The sequence below is a fragment of the Achroia grisella genome, unplaced genomic scaffold (assembly GCF_030625045.1).
Source record: "Achroia grisella isolate CSIRO2021 unplaced genomic scaffold, CSIRO_AGI_Agris_v1 utg874, whole genome shotgun sequence".
In the NCBI taxonomy this organism is placed as follows: Eukaryota; Metazoa; Arthropoda; class Insecta; order Lepidoptera; family Pyralidae; genus Achroia; species Achroia grisella.
In genome coordinates this window covers 2,648,607-2,653,936 of record NW_026713051.1, presented here as the reverse complement: position 1 = coordinate 2,653,936, position 5,330 = coordinate 2,648,607, and the positions used below count along the sequence as shown (strand labels likewise).

General features: G+C 39.9%; 1 pseudogene; it reads right to left on the bottom strand.

Moving 5' to 3' along the window:
- Window positions 1–427: 427 nt before the first annotated feature.
- On the bottom strand, window positions 428–5,058 carry LOC131853018 (uncharacterized protein K02A2.6-like; annotated as a pseudogene).
- Window positions 5,059–5,330: the final 272 nt, after the last annotated feature.

The window sequence follows — 5,330 nt, the reverse complement described above, 5'->3', positions numbered from 1 at the left end:
CCTGTAGGAGACCATAGATGTTATAACATCAAGTTTTTCCAATAATTACATATTAATCGAGAAGAAATAATAAAAAATAGAATTGAAGGTAATAATACTGAAAATATAAATACACATTATTAACAATATAATAGTACATTATGTAACATAAATTCAACCCGTGTGTTGTTATAACAAATAACAACACACAAGGTGGAATTTCGACGAAGGCGTCTTAGAGACAAGTATATTAAATACTACACTTACGAAGGAACAGAATAAAAATCATGATATAATTTTGAACATTTTTAATGCACACTGTCATGTCTCGTCGTACAAGATGCCCGCGACGATGGCCAGTTCGATATGTGATAAAAAAATAACAAATAGTGCGGTTATGCAATAAATATTATTTGCATTTTGTTAGATATGCGTAGTGAAGACAAGTGAAACGTACACGGGTTCGTATCGCACTGCTTTATTATAAGACAGCTTGATGGTGGGCGCAGCCACACAGGTGTACCAACATACCTAACATCCCTCCCCTTATTACAAAACCCATAAAAAAAACAAAAACAATATTAAGAAAATCAAAGTTTTAACAATAGTTGTACATTTTGTAATTATTGTGGAACTAGTTCAACTAACTCAAGAGCATATCTAAGGTGTTGTATATGCATACATATATATATATATATATATTAATAAGCCGTTCATGGTTTGACCGTCAGGGTATTTAATATTCATCATATATTTTCCGCTTCCTGAAAGTCATCATCATCTGACTGTGTTCCCAACCTATCATTCACTGCAGAGTCTTCTGAATGCGCCGAATCATTTGGTTCATAAATTTCTGCTCTTCTCTCTCGGGCCCGGCAACTCCAGTCTGGCGACTCGTACGATAATGCCAATTGTTCCGGGTGCAATAAGGTAGGTGATAACGGATCGGAACCCGTTGCTTGCGGTGACACGGGGACAGGCGTTGACGGCAGCGATGACGTCATTGCAGGTGGAGGAGACGACTGGTGCAGCGTCAATCGGGGCCGCGGCAGTGATGACGGCGGCAACGGCAGAGGACTAGGTAAGTACGTACTTCCATCTGTACTTTGCTCATGGTTGTTACTACTCCCTTTATATAATAACAATTGATTTTTGTGTCTTTTGACACATTCTAGGCTATATGTATCTTGTATTATATACAACACTTTACCCAATCGTTTAACTATTATGCCCTTACACCATGTAAAACAATTTTTATTTGTATATTTTTTATACATCACACTATCATTTTTGTTAAAATCCCTCGTTTTAGTTTTCGCGTGTAACTTAATTTGCGTACACTGTTTATTTTGTACATGATTAGATACGGTCGGTGACGAGGGTGATGATGATGTTGGATTAATCAAATCTAGTCGCGATCTTAACTTACGGCCAAATACCATTTGAGCGGGCGATAAACCCGTGGTGGTGTGTACGGAGTTACGGTAATCCATGAGATATTTTAGTAATTTAATCTTTGTTTCTCTTACATTACAACGTGACAAAAGACATGATTTAATTCCCTTTTTCACTACTTTGACGAAGCTTTCAGCTTGCCCATTGCTCGCAGGGTGGTATACCGGCGATGTGACGTGTGATATTCCGTTGGAAATACAAAAGCTTTCAAAGTCGTGAGAACAAAAAGCAGTACCGTTATCACTCGCTAGCGTTTTTGGTACTCCATACCTCGACATAAAATCGCATAATTTTTCGATCACTGCGCTGGACGTCGTATTAGTGTTCATATTGTACACTTCAACCCATTTCGTGTGGGCGTCTACTACTACTAAATACGTACAACCTTTTATTGGACCTAAATAGTCGATGTGTATCCTATCAAAAGGCGAAAATGGATATTCCCAGCAGGAGGGGGTGCGCGCGGGGGGACGGCCGTAACTGAATGCATATATCGCATGATCCTATCATTCTTTCCAATGCTTGATCGATTCCTGGAAACCAAAATCGTGACCGCGCCTCGGCCTTAGTTTTGACTATACCTAAATGAGAAGAATGCAATTCATTTAAAATAATCGTGTATAAACTCTCCGGAATGACGACCTTATGACCTCTCATAATACACCCATTTTCTAACGATAATTGTAATCTACAAAGGTGAAACGGTTTGAGACGTATATCATTAATTTTAGCTGGCCATCCATTTTGTATATATTTTAATACTCGATTCAAAATTGCATCTTTCATAGTCTCTTCTCGCAACTTAGACAGAGTTATTGGTATACTGCCGTCCGTAGTAAAACAAATATACGTCGCCTTATCGCATGTTAACTCGTCGCATTCGTTAGAGATACACTGTTCGGTGCACGCGCACTTAATATTACTAGGCGCGGACGACAGAGGCGGGAGCACCGGCGGGTGGGGGACGGGGCCAGGTACGGTCGCCCGAGACAGGTAGTCTGCGCTGTTATCAGCGCTACGTATATATTCTATAATATAACAATAACCACTAAGAAACAACGCATACCGTTGCAACCTGTTCGCTGTTACTTCCGGTATGCCTTTGTATGGTCCAAATATCGAAATTAAGGGCTTATGATCCGTTCTTATTATAAACGGTACAGATCTACCATATAAATATTGATGGTAACGCCGCACACCGAAGATAATGGCCGTTGCCTCCTTTTGGATTTGTGCGTATCGTTTCTCGGCGGCGTTTAGAGTGCGCGACGCAAATGAAATAGGTCTTTCGATCCCGTCCGCTGCAATTTGTGACAGAATTGCTCCTAAGCCACTGGGTGACGCATCTACCGTTAATATCAATTTTGCGTGTGGATCGAAGTGCGCTAGAGTTTGTTCTGACGTCAGTGCCTTTTTTATTGATTTAAAAGCGATGTCATGTTGTATGGTCCAGTCCCATTTACAACCCTTTTTTAATAGTGCATATAAGGGGTTAAGTATACTCGATGCATTAGGTACAAAATTCCTATAGTAGTTAATAAGCCCCAAAAATGACTGTAGTTGGTTAACATTAGTGGGAACTGGAGCCTCCACCATAGCTTTAATTTTATCTGGTGACTTTTTAAGGCCATCCTTGGTAATTATGTAGCCAAGGTATTGGATTTCGTCCATAAAAAATTGACACTTTTCTTTCTGTAACGTTAATCCTACATTTTGCAGACGTTCTAGGACCGTATTTAAATTATTTAAATGCTCTGCCCTGTCCTTTCCCGTTATGAGAATGTCATCGAGCATAGAGATGACTCCGTCCATGCCTGCCAGCACCCCTTCGATTGCACGTTGGAAAATAGCCGGCGCGCTTGCTAAACCGAATACCAGGCGAGTATATTTATATAGGCCGCGGTGTGTATTGATACACGTTAAGCTTTGTGAATCATCATCTAACAAAAACTGATTGTAGGCCATAGATAAATCTAATTTTGTGAACTGTACTCCACCGTGCAGCTTTGAAAATAATTCACTGATGGTAGGAAGAGGGTACTGTTCCACTAATAACTGTTTATTAAGACTTACCGAGTAGTCCACACATAATCTAACTGAACCATTTCGCTTTAAGACGGGTACTATCGGTGAAGCATACTCGCTGTATTCTACAGGTACTAGAATACCTAAATTGACTAACCTATCAATTTCCTCCCCTATTTTGTCTCGTAATGCAAAAGCTATGGGACGAGACTTAAAAAATATAGGGTTAGAACCCTCTTTCAGCAATAACTTAATTTTGTATTTATTAAATGTACCTAAGCTGTCCGAAAATAGCTTGGGGTATTGTTGTTGCAACTGATTAACGGATAAATCTATTTTGTTACAAAAATTTACTGGGCTCAACTCTAATTTAAATAGGGATATAAAATCTCTGCCTAACAGCGGTGGACCACCATCCCGTACCACGTGCACGTCCAGTTCGTGTGTTTGAGTTTTATAATTTACTGGTAACCGTAATATTCCTAAACATACAATTTTTTTACCGTTATATGTCGACAATTGTTTACGAGCGTTTGATAACGGCACATTTTTAAAATGTAAATTATAATAAAATTCTGAAATCACCGTCACTGCCGAACCGCTATCAATTTCAAATTTGAATGGCAAGCTATTAATAAATATTATCACCACCATGGGTTCTCCCCTTAATGATCGGATATGATACAACTTACCATCATCATCACTCTTGTCACCGCCATCCACGTCTACGTAATTCACTTTTGAACACATTTTACGCAAAGTGGCCTTTTTTGTGACACTTTTTACACTGATAATTAGCAAATTTGCATTCGGACGATTTATGATTTGTGTAACCACAGACACTGCACTTCACTTTACCCGTATTTGAGTTATTTCTGGTTTTTGTAATCTGATTTATATGACTGTCAGCCGGTAGGACGTCCCTGGACGCTGCCAGACTACTCGCACTGACTGCGGCTGCCACTCGGGCACACTGCAGGTTCTCTGCTAGTTCCACGGCCTTTGCTAATGTGAGGGCCGACAGATCTTGTGTGTATATCTTTTCCTTTTCGAATCCTGGACGCATACCCATGATAAATTTATCGCGTAACATCTCTTCCACGTTGAGAAAACCGCAGTGAGCTGTCAGTCCTCGCAATCTCGCTGCCCACTGTGTATGGGATTCGCCGGGTAGCTGCGTAGCTGTGTAGAAGTTGTGGCGTTCTCCAAATCCAATACGTTTTGGCGTGAAATGGTCATCCAGAAACGTCAGAATCTCTTCATACGGTACCTCTCCAATGTCTTTTGGTAGTGCTAGGTCTGATGCCAGCTTGTGCCTTCGGTGAGTGCGCTAAGAAGAATGGCCTTCCTCTTCTTACCCGTGGCATCTGTATGTCCATTGATGTCGTTCGCAATAAAATATTGTAGTAAACGACTTTTATATGTCTTCCACGTCTGTACATTGTGGTCGAAACAACTTAAAATACCAAACTGCGTTGTCGCCATTTTGCTTTTTATTCCGCCAATATGTGGGTACCTCGTCGCCAATGTTAGATATGCGTAGTGAAGACAAGTGAAACGTACACGGGTTCGTATCGCACTGCTTTATTATAAGACAGCTTGATGGTGGGCGCAGCCACACAGGTGTACCAACATACCTAACACATTTATAACGCGAATATTTTTCATGAACTGCTTTATATATCAAAAATTGGTGATATTATATCCATTTTACGAGCAATTGTATTGAAAATAATATAACTTATTAAGATGTATTATAACTTAACATTGAAAAGTAAGGACTATGTAAAATCAAAACAAAATACAGAAATAAAATTGAACCACGCCATGAACGCTGTACACTGATGGGAATCCGGGAATCTTTGACACCA